General features: G+C 35.5%; 1 pseudogene; it reads left to right on the forward strand.

The window, feature by feature from the left end:
* Positions 1 to 272: 272 nt before the first annotated feature.
* The window catches only part of LOC149530478 (calmodulin-binding protein 60 B-like), a 43,103-nt pseudogene continuing 24,774 nt past the window's right edge, over positions 273 to 18,601 (forward strand).

Consider the following 18,601-nt stretch of genomic DNA (forward strand, 5'->3'; position numbering starts at 1 on the left):
GGAACCCAAGCCACATCTTTTAGGATAGACATTAGCTTCTAGGGGTTTTCTAATTCCATTTTCATTTGGGCCAAGACCAGTACCATGATATCCCATGCTTTCAACAATGGGAAGTGCTTTGACATATTTATCCTTAGGAAACTCCACAGGTTCGTCTTTGCCATCATAATATAACCAATCCAAAATATTATCTTCCATGTGTTCATCACTAAGGGAACCCCAATGTTCAAATGTCATTTTGTTACCTTGCATAGTGTCCTTATTAGTAGAGGATGGCAATTGTGAAGGCTTTCCAAGGGAACGAGGGAAAAGTGGTAATTGTCCCACACACAAGGCATTTTCGAACTTATACTCTCCCATTCCCAAGTTAGTAAAGGTGGTCTTTTTCCCTGTAGTGTTAACTTTAACATCTTCAACTTTCTCTTTTCCTTTACAGGAATTTGAACTCTCATGGGCTGCTTTTGGTACTGTATGGGAAGCAGTTTCTTTAATGACAAGAGGCTTAGGTATGGCCGCAGAAAACTCACTTATGGGACAAAGATTTACCGGATTACCTTCCAATATTCTACAAAATTCAAAAGGTGTAGGATCCCCTGGAATTGTAACTTCTCATCCTTGGTGCGAGAATTTCAAACATTGGTGATATGTGGAAGGCACTGCTTTGAGAGTGTGTATCCATGGTCTACCAAGCAAGATGTTATATGGAAAATCTAAATCTAGGACATGACATTCAGTATTGATAATGGCTGGTCCAACTTTGAGAGGCAACATAATAACTCCTTTTGATTCCCTTTCCCTTTCATCATATGCCTTTATAGTAATTCTTTTGCTAGAATCAAGGAGATCCTCTGGAAGTCCCAGGAAACGAATCATCTTTAATGTACAAAGATTTAGACCGGATCCATTGTCTATGAGGACTCTTTTTATTTTATGTCGTTGTATAAGGACTTTGATATGGAGCGACATATTATGGTTGGGATTGGGAGCTTGGAAATCTTTATCTGTAAAGACCAAATGTTGTTGAGCGGCAAGGTTTCCAATCATGGCAGTGAATTGGGTGGCATTAATATTATCAAGGACATGGGACTCTAAAAGGGCCTTTTCCAAGATTTCCTTATGTACAGGCGAGGTGGTAAGAAGCTCAAGGATGGATATTTGTGCAGGAGTCTTACGTAGTTGGGATAATACATCATAGCATGAAGCGGGCCTTTGTGAAGTGGACAGTGCAGCAGGCACGTGTGGAGCTGGTGAATTACTATTATTAGGAGTAGGTACTTGCAAAGTGAGTCTTCCACGTCGAGTGGTTACATCACAATCAGCTACTTGTAAGACAAGGGTATTCACATGAGTGTCTACCCTTTCGATGTGACCACACAAGGAGTCAAAACCACATATATCATTGGTATCTATTTTACCACACAAGGAGTCAAACCCCGATATGTGGTTAGTAGAGTAATCATAAGGTATAGCATTTGATGTGGAGGCTTGATTTGTATTATTGTTACCATCGTTGTGATCGGGAAATGGCTTTTGAAATATTTTCAACTTAGCATTCTTAGAGGAAGGACCTCCTTCCACCTCAATTTCTCCATTATCAACAAGGTTTTGGATAAACACTTTGAGTTTGAAACACTTATTGGTATCATGTCCTTTGACACGATGGTATTTGCAATATTCATTTTCCTGATACCACCTAGGTTTTGGTTGATTTTCATCAAAAGGACGTGTATTAGGAAACACCATCAAGTTATGATCTACCACCTTTTGAAAGATGGCTTCCAATGGTTCACGGAAATTGGTGAATGTCCTATTTCGATCATAATCACAATTGTAATTGTTACGCGGAAAGAATCGAGTTTGCTGATTACCCTGGTTGTCTTGATTTGAGTTATTGTTGTTACGGTTGCGGTAATTATTGTTGCTACCTCCTCGAAGGCTTTTGACATCCGTAACACCATCGTGTGTAACACCCCTATTCTTAGACCATGATCTAGGCTTGTTATCATTATTCGATTCATTATGGGCAGATGAAGAACTATAATGTTTGATGGTGCCTTTTTCTAAAAGTCCACTTTCAATGTTTTTACCCTTTTTGATTAGAGTAGGAAAGTCCTCAGAACTCGCCATTTTCAAGTGAAAGGACATTTCAGGTATCAAATTTTTGATGAACATATCTAAAAGATGAGAGTCCTCAATTTTGTATGGCATACGACTAGCAAGATGTCTCCATCTTTGCAAGAAATTGGCAAAAGTTTCTCCATTTCATTGCTTAGTATTACACAAGTCACTTAATGAAACCTGATTGTCCGTGTTGTAAGAGTATTGTGCTATGAACTTATTTGCCAATTGATCGAAGGTAGTATGAGACTCCTTAGGCAGATTTATGAACCACTCAAATGCAGGGCCTCCAAGACTTTGTGGGAAGAGTCTCTTAAGGTAATCATCACTGTATGCCACCTCTTGACACAAAATATAGAACTCCCTTACATGTGCGACAGGGCATGTTTTTCCCATATATTTGTCAAACTTTGGAATCTCAAAACCAACCGAGAATGGAGTAACAAGAATAGATTTATCAAAAGGACAAATCTCATCAAGAGACAAGTGTTTTACCCCTTTATTGTTTGTGCTGCACACCTCATTTCGTAGTTCATGAATCATTTGAGTGAGATGTGTTACTTCAGAGTTTGTTTGTGCTGGTGATTGCTGGGGTGGTGGGGTTGCTCCACTTGAACCACCCTGTCGATATGCACTCGTTGCATTTGGTGCCAATGTTGTTACCATGGTCGTAGGCACATGCAACTAAGGTGAAGGTGTAGGCTGTGTAGAAATGACCATTGGTTGAGTTGGTGCTTGACTAATACCAAGTCCTCCTAAATTTGAAGTTGTTGAGATGTTTTGTGGAGCATTAGCATATGTGGCAAGACTGGATAGAGCATTGATGAATTGTTGAAAGATTTCAGGGTTGGTTTGAAGCATTGGTTGTGGTAAAGTGCTAGATGTGGGGATTGCACTAGTTGTCACCGTAGGTCCTTTTCCTTTGCTTGATGTTGGCATTGCACTTGAACTAGGTGCTAAGGGAGCACCACCTTTCTTGACTTGAGTAAATAGGATGTTCTCATCAAAACTTGTAGGAACGTTAATACCATCCTTGATCAGATTTAAGAATATATCGGTCTTGTTTTCCTTAATGGATTTCTCCATTATCTCTACATTATAAGGGTCTGCAAGGAAGGTCTTAACCTCACTAGAAATATCACCAAAATCAATAGGGTCTTCATCTTGGTATACTTCTTCCTAATTATCACCTGGATTGCTATTATGAAAAGGTTGTTGTGGCTCTTGGATACTAGGCATACCAAGATTCAGATTAGAGGGAAGCACATCCCCTAATGACGTTGCAGCTGAGGGAGGAAGATTCTCCATTTCTGATTGCTTTGTTGATTCCCACAAATGTGTTTTGGGGTTGAATGTAAACCTTCCTGATCATGTTTTTACCATACAAGAATGGCCAAATGATGAATGAAGGCTTATGAGAGAAATAGAAAATGAAAATGAGAGCTCTTAACCTTAGATGATCAGTGGGTCAACTACCCAAATTTGAACAAGAGACCTTAGTTTAGCAAAAAAAATGATATTGAAAGATAATAGTATTCTTTCCTTACCAAAGATAGTCAAATATGATCTTGTAGGCAAGATAAGACACCAAATGGATCACTTACTATTTGGAGACTGACTTGTGGTCCCAAATAAGCAAGGTAAGGTATTGAGTGGACTGCTTACTATTTGGAGATTGACTTGTGATCCCAAATAAGTAAAACTTGAGTATCTTTCTCTTACCAAAGATAGTCAAATATGATCTTGTAGGCAAGATAGGACACTAAATGGATTTCTTGCTATTTGGAGACTGACTTGTGGTCCCAAATAAGAGAATGTGATTAGGATAAGGTGTTTTCTTATGGATGTAAGGTCTAATGTCACGATAAAAAGATGTTTTTAGGTTTTTAGCTCTCTTAGAAGAAAGTTTGAAGATGGAAGAAATGGAAATGAATAAGAAAGATGAATGTATGATGTCCACTTATATGGTTGATTCAATTTTCGTTTATGGGAAATAAGAACCTTGGGTTTACACCTGGGAAAGCAGACCAGTTCCAAAGTTTTCCATTATAGGTGATCCTATCGTAGCGGTCTTGCCTAGCTTCCTCTTTTTGAATGTCCTTGATCACGTAGCTGAATTGTTTGTCACCGTGGGTTAGTCTCTTCCTTTCTTTGTAGACAGGGGGTTTGGACAGTTTCACTTTCTTATGCTTGGTTTGGTTGACTTTTTTGGTCATGGCAAGAACAAAATAAGACTCAAACCTTTTGACATCAAAAATAGACTCAACCAAAACTCCAAACATGACTCTAATGCAAAAACTTCCAAAAGATGACTGTGAGTCAAAGAGACCTCACCTAAACTATCTTACTACAAAGGTTCCCTCACAATTTCACTCATTTTTTGGCTTGTTTGAAGTTTTTGTTTTGTTTTATTTTTATTTATTTTTTTTTTTTTTGATTATTTGAACAAACACACCAAACACAACAACAATCCTAATAAGGCTGATACTAGGCTGTACAAGGCTTAGCTAAATGCCATCCTTGATATAAACTAGGTACGTGAGGCCCAATTCTATACATGAAAGGAAATACTGCCATGCAGCTGGGGGGAAATGGTAACCCAATCTCCTCCTTCACTTCCCAAAGGTATAAAGTTCTTTGGGGCTTAGCCAAGAGTGACAATATTTACACTTCCAAGAGAGGTGTCTTTCGATTCACCTCCCGATTTTTATACTCCGCCAAAACGCTGGAGTTGAGGTCATCCCAAGGGGTGATGAAACCCCCAAGCAGGCCCCCTAATAAAATGAAAAACAAATCCACTTATTTCTTGTGCACCCAAGGTTGCCCAAAAGCACGAGGGGAGAGAATACGTAAGTGGACTTGGGGTTTAAAAGAAACTTGTTCGTTATCCACAAAAATTTAAGTTTGCTACTCTAATTGAAGACACACATGTTTAGAGCATACAAGGTTCTTTCCAACTTTAAATAGCAGAAAATAAAATACTTAAAAGAAAATGTTGAAAATGAAAATGCTGAAATGAAGTTAATTTTCCTTAAGGCTTTAGATGTGATTTCATTTTAAGGCCCAAATCCAAATGTGCTCTATACTAAATGTACCCATTTCAAACGCTCCAATTTCAAATGTGACCAAGTCTTTTGCCCTCTAGTTTGTCCTCTAACATAAATCCTCGACCTGCAAACTCACCAAATGCTCAAGAAAAACTATTAACCGTTAGTTTAAACCACAACAGTCGTAGACGCTAATAATTAGAGACACTAAAAAATGAAGACAAACTGCAGAGCGCAGACGCCAGAGTGTAGAACGCAGATGCCAAACTACAAAGCGCAGACGCCAAAATGCAGAGTGCAGATGCTAAAATGCAGAGCGCAGACGCTAAAATGAAAAGAAGAGACACCAATTTCGGATCGCAGACGACAGATCACAGAGCGGAAAAAATAGAGAAATAAGCGCAGACGACAAAGCCCTAACGCAGATGATAGAATAAATAATACGCATACGCAAAAAGAAAAGAACCTAATTTTTTTGGCGGCGACGCAAACGCTTCTTCTCGGAGATGCTGATCTGCGGAGATGTTGATATGCATAGATGCGCAATGCAGACAACACTGTGACTATCAGAGATGACAAAACACTAATTCAAACTATAAAAAATTGTATTAGCAAAATTCTGAAGTGAGATCAGGGACGTGGGTCCCACCGGGCATGCCAAAATGTGTGCTGGAAAAATGTACAAATTGCTGAAAGCCTAAGGAATCAAGCTAGTTTAAAAGAAATTCACAAAAGCAACCAACAAACCAAAATTCCAACCACCTCTAATATTCAACAAGGGCAGCTATGTGTAGCCATTGTTGGTGTATCTCTGATGGAGGGTATGTTTGGTATGCTCTCACAAACACAACAATAAGTAAATCCCTTGTGTGGAGGTGCAAATGTGAGTGTGAGTGCAAATTGAATGTGCAATATGATCCTAGACTATATGAAAAGAAGAATACTTTCAAGATATGACTATGGAGGAAGTCACACTCAAAGGTATTCTATGATGCAATGAACATGAAATTATGAAAACTATCTAGAGATGCAAGCTATAACTAAAATGAAAACTAAAACTAGAATGTAAACTAAATATGCATGCACAACAAAAACTAAGATGCAATACAAAATGTAAATCTCACCAACTATCAAATCACTAAGATGCAGCCTATGAACTCCATATGGAAATGTACCTATAATGCAAGCTCTCAATGTGGTGATTCTAGACTCAAAGCGACGGCGTGTCAATGCAATCCAATAATCCTCTATCTGCAATGCGTGAGACAAAGCTTCTATTTAAAGACTGTCAGGAAACATCTAGAGGGTATCTAGAAGATAAGGATAAGGATAAGGATTAACAATTAAGCACCTTATCTCCTTATCTCATATCCTTAGTTGGGAGGATAAAATGATGAGGTGGCACATGTGTGTAGAAAGTTCTCAGGTTGTAGACACCATGTGCTTAAAAAGAAATGCAAACCCTTATGATGACAACTCATAAGAGTACACATACTCTTAGGCTTATAGATTAGGATAAAAATTAAATTAAATGAAATTTAACACATTAAGGCTAGGAAGTATTTAAATTAAATTTAAATACTTAGGCCAAAAATGGACCTATTTAATTAAAATAATTTTAATTAAATAAGTAGAAGAATGTGACTATTATTAATTTAAATTAATAAAGTCATTCGGGACAATTTTTAGTGTCTACAAAGACCATAAAGTGCAGCAGAGGCTTTAGCAACATGATTGGTTTGATGACCCAAAGGTATTACCATACCACCAACAAAGTCACCGTTAGAATTTCTAATCATCACTCCACAACCAGCAATGCCCAGGTTCCCTTTTGAGGCCCCATCGAAGTTAATTTTGAACCAATTAGTTAGAGGGCAATCCCATCTAGTACTTTCCCTAGGGTTGGGATCTTTAGTATTCAAAATCATATTCTTAATATTCTAGTTATTCATCACCCCAGCATCCCATTCATTAAAAGGTTGATGTCAAAGTTTGTTACAAAATCAATGATTTGGAAAATTCCAAAAGGGTTTGATGATGGATATTGAAGGAGGATAAGGATGGACTCAAATCTGTATAAGTTATATTTTTTCATCTAGATTTATTATACAAAGTTTTGAATCTGGAAATCTCATATAAACCTAAGATCAATGAGTATGATTAAGTGGAAAAAATGGAAGAATTTAGAAGCATAGAGATGACTATTTAAGGAGGAGACAAAGGAAATTTTAGATTGTTGGGTAGTGTTTTTTGGTTGCTTCAGTATTAATTTGTTGTGAATAGGAAGTTGAAGAAGGTGAAAGAAGATTGTTGAGCCAAGTGAACCGAGTAGTGGAAGGAGAAAGAGAAGGTGTTAATCAACCAAGTCAAAGTACAAAGTGAAAGGATATCCAAGAGAGATCAGATAGAGAAAGAGTGAAGAACAAACATAGAAACATGATAAGGTAGTCTCTATTCTTAATAGATCATTTATATTATTACTATTTAACCATTGCAGTAGAAAATCTTAGAAGAACCAAGTGGACCTAACAAGTCTATGAAATCCTATATGGTAACATTGAGTAGATGTGGTGTTTTCAAGTCCTTTAAATAGAACCACTCTTTGGTATAGCACAAGGAGTAATAAGGTCTAAATGATATTTTGGTGAAATCCTTTAACAAGGTCACATTAATAGTAGGTAAGTAACCTTTAACAAGGTTGGATCCTAGAAGAGCTCACTTCAGGAGAGTGAAACTTTTTGGTTTGTTAGTCCTAGGTGTTTTTTCCCATTACAGGGTTTCCACATTGAAATCATGGTATAAAATGTGTGAATATTATTTGTGCTGCAAGTTCTTTTCTATTTTTTTATAGTTTAGTGCAACTTGGTAATAACTAAATAATCAATAGGTAATAAATGAAAATGAAAGTTTACTGGCAGTTGATAATGCACAGAACAAAAAGTTAATAGCTTGGATTGAAGTGCTTGATAGAGTTGATTAATGTGTATACTGAGTGATTATTTTTGAAGTTAATAATATTTTATTTTTACTAGAGTGTTTAAAGGGACTGTGTGATAATTGGATATAACTGATTCAACCACCCCCCCCCCCCCCCCCCCCCCCCCCCTTCCTCTTAGTTATCTAACAATTTGGTATCAAAGCTAAGTGCTTCAAGAAAGGATTTTAAAGGAACTTGAGCTAAAGATCAAAGATGTATAAGAGAGAGGTACCAAGATTTAACAAGGAGAAATTCTAATCATGGAAAGACCAAATGAAGATACATCTTTTTGGTATTGGAGATATGTCACACATTAGTTGGAGAATGGATATACTACACCTATTAGTCCCCTAACTATGGAGAAAATTAATCAAAAGAGGAATCATAATAGTTTGATGATTGAGATTGCATCTGCTATCAATGATGCTAAATTTTGTGATATTAAGAGCTATGCTAATGCTAATAAAATGTGGGATAAACTAAAAATTATATGTGGAGGAGATGATAATTTAAGAAGAGACAAAGTTGAAATTCTTAGAGGTTAGTATGATGACATGAGAATAAAATAAGGTAAGAATTTTTCATAATATTTGAACCAAATCAATGATTTTCTAAGTATAACTAGAGCTCTTGGAGGAACTATCATGCATTCTAAAATTGTAAGTAAGGTTCTCAAAATTATTCTACCTATTTATGTTATTAAAGTTTTTATAATTCAAGAAGTAAGAGCTATGCCTAAAAATGATCTAACACTTGATAGTTTAGTTGGTCAGTTGACTACATTTGAGTTGACAAAATATGGTAACAATATGGTTACAATAAAAAATGCATTTAATTATTCACTATCCATCAATAATTTAAAGAAGGAGAATAAAGGTAAGGAATAAAATGAGTCTAAAACTAAAGATAAACTGGATGGTCTTGAAGCATTAATTTCAAGAAGATTGTTAAGAGGTAAAGGTAAACTACTCTTGATCTATTTCAAATGTAATGAGGTTGGTCACTTTGTTGCTAAATGTCCTAATAGAAGTAAGTCTATTAGAAATTATATAAATGATAAGAAATATTTCAAGCATTGGAAGAACATGGATTACAAAGCCAAAGGAAAGAAGTCAAGCTACATTATTGAGGAAGAGCATATCAAGTCTAGTTTTGATGATCACAAGGAAGTTGTTGGAACTCTTTAGAATAATTGAGAGGGGGGAATCAGTTATCCAAGGTCTAGATGTAAAGATAAACTTTTTAGTGCTAATTAGATCCATATCCATAAAACCTTAACATGCATGCACCCATTAGATCATACAATACCTTAACTTAGTAGGTTACTATCATAGGTCAAAATAACTTTACATAAATATAAACATAAAATACCATAAGAACATTCACACAATTTGATACAAGGATTTTACATGGAAACCCAATTTTGGAAAAAACACCAGTAAGATGCTACTAATTCTCACTAATCTGAAGTAATGCCTTGTGAAAGTCCAACACTATTAAATGTTACAATACACACTATTAAATGTGACCTAGTTAAATTATTTCAATCACCCTATCAAGAGTGAGTCTTGTTAGAAGACTTTAGACCATTCCATTAGAATGTCACTCAGTTAAATGATTTACAAATGATTGTTAGGTCAACCTTAATTGAAAGGATTTTATCTAAAATGGTATAGTTGTTAGAAAGTAATAGTAGGACTTGATCTAATAAAAATTTACAACTCACTTGTAGATTGAAGATCTTTGTTTCAGTCATCCATTATGCTTGGCATTCATACTCTTTAGCTTGAATAGCTTGTTTATCCTTCAAACATTCATCCCCTTAAGCCTTCTTGATTTGTATGCCAACTATAGTCTCTTATGTTCGGACATTAGATAAAGAAATACCCTTAGACTTCTTGTGTTCCTTAGGTTCTTGCACATGACAACCTTTGTTTCTAACCATCTATCTCTATAAATAGAGAATTTGATCATTTCCACTTAACCATAACCATCCATTTTAGGGTTAGGTAGAATTCAATGAATCTACCCACTTTTCCATTTGAGTTTCTCTAGATACTTCCTCTACAATCTTCCTTAAATTTTCCTCAAAGTAGTTTATCATGAATTCTATGACACCAACTCATCATAGTTATCTTCCACATGCTTCACACAATTCAAGAAATCAAATTAATCAGCTTAGATTCATCAAATCTTCAATTTAACACTATTTCTTGTCACTCGTCATCTATACTATTTTGTCACTTGGTGAACACTAGTTCACTCAAAAAACACTAAATTTTACTAATTCTCAACACCAACTAAAATTTACTCAACATATACTAGCATTCACTCAGCTTGCAATATTTGTCTTCTTTGCTTGACACCTATTGAGTTTCACTCGGCTTCTACTGATTTCTACTTGGTTGGCACTGACTGCTTAACAAGGCTTGGTAGAAACTTTTCTTACTTGATCTTCTTCCATTCTTTGCTTGAGTAATCTTTCATTTTAGACTTTAATTAAATAAACAATACACTATAGTATCAATGTCTTACTTGGTCTTAGTGCTCCTTTTATACACCAAATAACTCAACCTTTCTCTAGGTTCTCTTGTTATCTCTTCTTTTCAAATCTTCTTCATCAATCAACCAATGATAGCATTCAAACCAAAAAAGAAATTGTCTCACTAGCAAGTAGCAAGTTTGACATCATTGACTAAATAATGGTTGTTCTATTACAACTTCTACACTTAAAAATAATCTCGTTTCAACAATCACCCTCTTTGGCATTGATGGCAAACGAATACCAAAAAGAAAATAATATCATATAAATTTCTCCCTCTATTAGTATATGTCCTTCCTCTATATAGGTTAATGTGAGCTTTTTGTTCTCCTTCAATGTATCTCTCTTATATCTCCCTCTTTAGGTTATTTTATCTTATATCTCCCTCTTTCTCATATCTCCTTCTTTGACAAAAATGCCAAAGACTTGTCATCTTTTGATGTAGATATAATCAATTTAGGTTCTCCCTCTATCACCTTACATGTGATTGTAAGTCTTCTAGTTCAGCTCTTTCATTACTTTAGGCAGCTCCTAAAGTAAGATTCCCTGCATCAAGTTGTAAGACACAATATTTAGCTCAGTTAATGTAGGGCACTATTCATGCTTCTTAAGTAGCTTGGGATAGGGGTATCACCCCTAGTTTACCTCTAAGATAGTCATGTTGGGATTACAAATGGGAAATGTATACTTTTGAGGGGCGGGGGGGTGTGGGGGTGAATCAGAAGTACTAAACTTTCACCTTTAAAACATTCAACTTTAAAACATTGCATGCATAAACATATAAAAATAACATGTAAAGAAAATGCATCCACATAAAAACTTGACACTAGATATGATTACCCAGAAACCCTCCAATGAGAAGGTAAAACTGGGGTGGGGATAACACCCACAATTCTTCACTACGATAGCAATAAAGTTCACCTATTAAGTTTACATGTTTTGACCATTCTCATGATCTTCCCTATTAAAGGCTTACAAAGGATTGTTAGATCCTAGCCTATTAAAGGATTTATACAATGGCTCTTAAACAAACCTAAGTCCATAGGATTTCATTCTGTTGTAACAATTGTTAGAAAGTACAATAGAATGTTTGATCTGATACACTTACACTATGATATTATTGATTTAGATCCCTATTTAGTTCATCTTGATCCTCTCTAATTTGATATGAAATTTTTGTAATATTGATTCTTTGTTATGCTAACTGATTCTATAATTCTAACCTTTTTCTAAGTCACCTCCAACTTGATCAATTCACCCCTTTTACTTTCTTCAAATCTTTACTAGCATTACCTCCTTGCATGCATTCTTTCTCACACTCCTATGAAATACAAGGCTTCACTCTCCTTTAAAAAGATTTTGTGACTTAGGGTTAGGTATGAATCTACGATGGAGATTCATCCAAATTACCCATTCAATTCTTTCCATTTTTCTAATTGGTTGCATGTAGATTACATAGGGAATCAAATAGATTTTATCTTGTCTTTAAATCTTTGAGATCTATCTATATGTCAGCTCAAAAATGGTTTTCATCTTAGTTTTTGAAGGCACAAACTTTTATGTTGATTCTATGTTGCTCGGCACTTGCTAATTATTGATGCTCGGTACTTACTAAATTTTTTGTTGCTCGGCACCTGAACATGGCATCTATTATTCACTTAGCTCATATACTCACTCGACACTGTCTATTTTCTTGGTCATCTAAATGACTCAACACTTATTGAATTTCTAGCTCAGCACATATTGTAATTCAACACTTGTATATATTATACTCAGCATATGTTGCTAGCTTGGCATGCACTTACCAAATAGCTTAAGTGTGTTGGCACTCAATGGTCAAAATAATTCATAGATCAACAATCTCCCCCTTTGACATGAGTGTCAAAAACACTTAACTATACATGATGAATCTAATCTCCTTGAGTATAATATACATTCTATTTGGTATATATACAAAACTTCAAAATTGTTCAAAATTTTTGTGAAGGACTATATACCTCAAAATATTATGTCTCCCCCTGAGTTGATGTGCCTTTTTTTGTTTCCAAAAATTTACACCTTTTACTCCTTTGAGTGGATTTTCCTTATGCTGATACTCTTTGTCTAATATGGTCTGATATACCCTATTTTTGTTTCTTTGCATTGTACTCCCTCTTTGTTTCCTTTGCTCTATTTATTTTGACTCCCCCTTTCATTTTGGCTCCCCTTGTAGATTAAGTCTCCTTCTGGCCTTTTGATTTATCACTTCATCTCCCCCTTTTTGACACTTATGCCAAAGGGTCTATGTGTTGACTGAGTATTTTGCCAAGAAGGTCTTATTTACTTCCATCACAATTCTTAGAGAAACATCCTAGTTTTGTATTGCAACTTATAGGGATTTGATTTGTATTGATGTCTCTATTGCAAGGTGAACTAAGCCATCTAATGTTGAAAGATTAGGATATTTCTTCAATACATTTTTTGCATAGGCTAGTTCCTTTTGGAGAATCTCCATGTGAGAGGTTAGGGTGGCTTGTATTTGAACTAATTTGGCTCTAGTATTAGCCTCTTCTACTATCAGTATAGCTAGTTCCTTCTATGTGTGAAGCATTGTAGGAAAGTTTTTCTCACTTTGAGCTGGATCTTTTGGCAATTGCAAGCCTGATATTTTTAGATTTCTTTCCAAGCTCATTATTCTTTGGTTAGTTTCTTGTGTGAAGATTGAAGGATCACACAATTTTGTGTACAATGAGAATATATTCTCAAGTATTGTCTTCACCTTCTCAATTTTCTTTGCTAGCTCTACCTGTGATAGTGCTATTTCACTGGATATCTTTTCATTGACCTTTTCTTGAAATTTCTTTTCTGACCATTCCATAAGTTTAACATTAGCATTTTAGTCCTCATTTGTCACTTCCTCAACAATATCTAACAATTTTTCTAATATGTTCTTTGCTTCATCAGGTGGCTACAAGCTGAAGGCATCTAAGAAGGTGTCCTTAATCTCATGTAATGGTTTCTTTTGTTTATACTCATTTCTAAGTATCTCTTGCTTCTTCCTTTCCAATGCCTCTTGTATGGTGTTTATCTATTCAAGTGTAATGTTTTCATAGTCATATTTTGGAATGACTATTTATTCATCTAATGTAGGGTCTCCATAATGAAGTACCCTTGCAAATTTTATGGAGCTTGAGCCTAGTGCTGAGATTTAGAGTGGCATAACATCAGTGCTCAGCTTCTAAGGTATTCTTGTAGGAGTCCCAGTAGTTGGTAGATTTACCAAAAAATTAATTGCTTCTTGCTCCTTTTCCTTTGGAATCTCATTTTCCTCCTCTAATTTGTCCTTATCAATAACAATTATTTGTGGTGGTGCACCTTGTACTTGTATAGTAGGAACAGAAGTATCCATCTGTCCTATTTGTTCCCTTGTTGGCTCCTCAGTAATTATAGCAACTTTAACTATCGAATCAACCTTAGCTAATGAATCTTTTGATGCTTTCTCTTGAGGTTGTCCACTTTTAGCTATAGGGATGGTAGGGGATGTTTCTTGTGTGGCCACCTTATCCCTAGTTAACTCAACTACCGCTTTTTGCAACTCATCTACATTGGTCAATACTAGGTTGTCACACAACTTTGCTTGTAAAGTTGATTGGTCAAGGATCTTCTTTAGACCTTCTATAGTAAGTGGGTTGATGTTCTGAACTATGTTGTTAGGAACATCCTATACTTTTACTATGTTTGCAGGTGTAGAGGTGTCATTTGGAGGGATTAAAGGTGGCAGTTGTGTTTCTAATACATTATGTTCTATTTATTGCTCCTCAACTGTTGCCACTTCATCTTTGCTCCATTGTGTTATCTCCTTTTTCTTTCTCAATTTCTCCTTCCTTATCATTCTCTTCTTCTTCTCCATTATTTATTCCCTCAAAGGGATCTTCCTCTCCTTCTTTAATAGTAGTTAGCCCATATATTAGCTTCCACATTTGAGTGGACTTCTTTACAAAATCTTCAATCTTATTTTGAAGAATGTTGAAGGCTCTATATTTGGGTGAAAATTTTCTCCCATGCTTCTTGTTAGCCTTAGTTATTTGTCCTTTTGTGGGCTCTGGCATTACTTGAGCCAATGTAGGCTCTCTTACTTCCTTCTTCATGTTAAGGCAATAATGCCATTTATTTTCAACAATAGAATATAAATCTTTAGGCATTGAATTATGAAGTTCAAGTGGGGTGTTCTTGAACTTAGACATCATGGTATACATTGATTCTTCAACCATATTTTGTCCTTCCCTACTCAACTTATTGAAATCAATGTTCTTTAAGCCAATTAAGTCTCCATTTTCTTTAATATTATCACAAATATTCTCTAAATTAGACTTGATGGCATGACTTACCACTCTAAATTGGCTTGTGTCTTCTGACTAGGTCCTTTCTTCATCAAAGTCAGGTTGAGCAACATGTTTTCTTCTTAGTTACTTCTTTTTTAGACCTTGCTACTTGGTAACCTTCTTCTTCTCTTTTTTTTGTTCTTTTTCCTTCTAAGTGGTGACCCTTCTAGTTGCTCTTGTGGCTGGGGTAGTAGACTTGGTTGGGCTTAGCTTTTTAGTCTCTTTGACCTTGGGCTAAGTTGTAGGTTGTTTCTGAGCTTTTCTCTCCTTAGGCTCTAGTTTAGCTGGTGCTTCCTTGATTTGTTCTTCCTTAGCACCTTCTTCTTTTTCATCTTCACCCATGTCTTGTGTCAAGGCAAGTGGTTCTTGGCCCTATTCTTCTTCTTCTTCTTGTTCTTCTTCATCTTGTTCTTCTCCTTTTGCAATCCCTTCTCTAAATTTGGCCTTAAGTTTCTTGACCAATTTATCATTTTTCTTTAGAGTTGAGGCAATTTTGAACTCCATTTCTACCTTAGACTTTACAACATCATAGGTACCAAAAGGTTTTTCTACTTTGTTAATTTCCTTTGCAAGAAATGTTGTGATTGTTGTTGATGCCTCATCAATGTTAATTTCATATCCTAATGGCCTTATCCATCTCACTCTGGGTACTACTACTTGGATATAAGTATGGTCAATATCAACTAAGAAATAGATGTCATTGATGTGCTGCTCCACTAGGAAGACTAGAATCCTTAGTCTTTGCTTCATGGAATTATTATAGTCCTCTAAATAGCTTGTCTTGATGGTTTCAAAATTGGCTTCCATATTCTCTATGTACTCATTTATCTGTACAACTATAGACCTATTGGTCTTCTACCCTATCTTACCAAAAGAGGGAAATTCATTCTGAACATAGAAAAAGACATATCAAAATTGATCCAAACTTACATTGAGCACCTTTTGATCTCCTTAATGCTCCTAAATTCTCCATAGTTTTTTGTAGTTGTAGTTCTACTAGATCACATGTATGATCTTTCTTAACAATTTTGTAGCCGACATCCACTACAATGCATTGCACACTATTCAATTAGCTTGATTGGTAGAATTTGTGAGAAATGACCCTCACTGCAAATTCTAGAAGTAGATCTTTAATGGTATTAATAGTCATGCCTCCTTTATTCCACTTTACCCCTGTTTTCTTCTTAATAGCTTCTTTTGAGTCGCTTCTTAGGGTTTTGGGCCGTTCTAGGGTTAGAAACCCTATAACCCTATGCACAATCCTTTTTGATAGCTTGATGGGTCCTCCTTCTAACCATAAACATCCATCATGAATCCTTCTTAAAACTATTCTAATCCATTTAGTCTTTAAGACACTAGGGAAATCTAGGGCATAGGTTAAGCCCTTTCTCTCAATGATTTGAAATTCTTTCTTTAATACCCCATTCTCACATAGTTTGTTGTAGACCTGGGAAATCTCCATGTCATGAATCCCTCCAACCTTACAATTGTAGTATTTTCTAACATCTTGTACTATTACAACTTTTGGTGGAAAAATGGATACCATGCCAACATGTTCATTTTTATATGCAACTTCTAGAATTGGCCTAAAACCTGGTTGCTTAACTTTATTGCTAACTAGCTGAACCTCAAATGGTTCCTTATCCTTGGGATTTTTAGAACTAGAGGCCATTTCTACAAACTAGGGTTTAAACTTTGAAATAGTGTAGCTTAGCACTTGAGAAATATCTTAGATCGACAAAATGGTGCTTGATCTTTGTTGGAATCTATGTAAAAACTTCAATCTCTTCTTGCTAATCACTTTTGTGCTCTACCCGCTCTTAGTCTATATTTGAATGATGAAAAATAATCAAAAAATTGGCCTTGTACCCTTAAACACACAGCATTTAATGCTTATTGCATATACACTTGTACACTTAACTCATTATGTTATTTATGCTTTACTTGGCATCAATGCGAATTCCACTTCACTCAGCAGCTATAGGAATTTCCCTTACTCAACTTCAATAGAAATTTCCTTTTACTCAACAACCACTACTAACTCGGCTACAACTAGTCTTGGCTAACAACACAAAATACTCTAGGATTTTACTTAGTATCTAAAGACAACTTTCCTTATTTGACAACAATGTGAAAAAAAACTTAAAGATTTAACTTTGCATCTTTATTCATGCTAATCTATCCTTTTTAGTACTAACTTATCTAGTAAATTGATGTATGATAAAGCATTTAAATATCAATCCCACATACCTTTTGCTTAGTTTGATGAAGTGTGGTCAATTGACCTTTTAGGTGAAGTAAGCCCTCCATTTGACAAGGTTCTTCCATCTTTCTTCTTCCATGTCTTATTCATTTCTCCTCTGATGTGTTCAACATCTACTTTTCATTTTCTTTTGTTGAACTCATAGTGAGGTGCCTTTGTCTTTATTGGGCAGTGCTTGTTGATATGACCAGTTTTCAAACAACTAAAGCATGTGGTTTGAATTAACCATCTATTGTAGCTTCCACTAAAATGTGTTTTTATGTAATTCTCAGGGATGTGTCCATACTCTTGATAGTAGTGACAGCTATGTCTTGTATTGTAGTCTCAATTGTAGTAATTTTCATGGATTCTTCCCTTGTTTGATGACCATGTGGTCTTAAATCTGCACTCAAAGGCTTTGCGTCAAAACTTCTAACAATTGTAGCAGCGTCCTTCAAATCTTGGTGCATGCATGGTTTTGGTTCTACATTCATGTACCTAATGACCTTGTTTGTTGCACTTGTAACAATGGATCATGTTCCTTGGCTTGGCATTCTGACTAGCATTCTTTCTCCTAAAAACATTAGCTATATGTCCTTTCTTTCCACAATGATGACAAGTAGGTTTAGAGTCTTACCTTTGTCATTCCTTTGTTCAGCAGTCTTGGATGACTCTCCTTCTTCAGTGCTTGTATAGCCCAATCCTAACGTGTCTTTGTTGGATCTAGGGGATTTCAAAAATTGTTCAAAGTACTTGTTAGCTTCATTTGTCTTGTTAAAACTTTCAAAAAATTCTTTCACTCTTTTTAGCTTATTCTACAATTGTTCATTTTGCAACTTCAATGTAGTTATCTCAATGTCTTTGGCATTCAACTCATGATGGGCATTCATCATTTGGCTTAGGGTATCCAACTACATGTTTGAGATCCTAGACAACTCTACTAATTTTTCTTCCAATCTATCTAACAAGATTTTTTTGTCTTCTTCAATCATGGTCTTGTCTTCTATAGCTTTCTTCTTTTGCTCAGTCACCTCACATAACAATATTGCTTGTGATTCTTGCTCCAACTTTAGATTTCTAATCTCCTTAGCTTGTGCTCTATTCTTGTCCATGAGATCTACAATTGCTACATCAAATTACAAGATTTACCATCTATAAATAGATTTGTGGTGTCAAAACAATTCTGAGATTAACAATTCATGTATATCCTTTGTTAAATCTTTTGTGAATATATCAGCCATTTGTTCTTTTGTATTCACATATTCCATTCTACCCTCTTTTTCTTGAACCAACTCCCTCAAGTAATGATACTTG

The sequence above is a fragment of the Cupressus sempervirens genome, chromosome 11 (assembly GCF_028749045.1).
Source record: "Cupressus sempervirens isolate cs-2001-9-10 chromosome 11, ASM2874904v1, whole genome shotgun sequence".
NCBI lineage: Eukaryota > Viridiplantae > Streptophyta > Pinopsida > Cupressales > Cupressaceae > Cupressus > Cupressus sempervirens.